General features: G+C 67.4%; 1 protein-coding gene across 1 annotated transcript in view; it reads left to right on the forward strand.

Moving 5' to 3' along the window:
- Nucleotides 1-460, forward strand: part of SNTB2 (syntrophin beta 2) — a 7,610-nt gene that overhangs the window by 2,950 nt on the left and 4,200 nt on the right. The gene's annotated exons all lie outside the window — the stretch shown is intronic.

Below are 460 nucleotides of genomic sequence, written 5' to 3' on the forward strand. Positions count from 1 at the left end.
GGCGACAGCTGGGCTTCCTCTGTGGTGAGCGTGGGTGGGGCGGCAGCGCCTGTGCCGGGGTGATGGTGCTGGCCCTGCCAGGGCAGCCGTGCAGCTCTGTGCTGGTCACCGGCTCAGCAGAAGCAGAAGGGCTGGTTGCAGGTGCCCCCAGCCCTGGCACAAGGTGCTCCGTGTCCTGCCTGCACCGTGGATGCATCCCACTGAAAACAGAGCCAGTTCTGCTGCCCCATTATGGGCAGACACAGTCCCGGGTCACCACGGGGCACCCCCACTCCTCTGGCAGTGCCCTGGCACAGCGCTCAGGCTCCAGTGCTGCTGCCTGCCCAGCCTGGCCTCTCACCCTCCTGACTGCATCGGGGTCAGTGCCGGCACCGCAGGGCCGCTGTGAGCTGGAGCCCTGTGTGCTGAGCTCCCTCCCTGTGCTGGAGGCAGCTGCCCACATCTGGCAAACATCTGCCGA

This window comes from Geospiza fortis, unplaced genomic scaffold, assembly GCF_000277835.1.
Source record: "Geospiza fortis unplaced genomic scaffold, GeoFor_1.0 scaffold102, whole genome shotgun sequence".
Taxonomy (NCBI): domain Eukaryota; kingdom Metazoa; phylum Chordata; class Aves; order Passeriformes; family Thraupidae; genus Geospiza; species Geospiza fortis.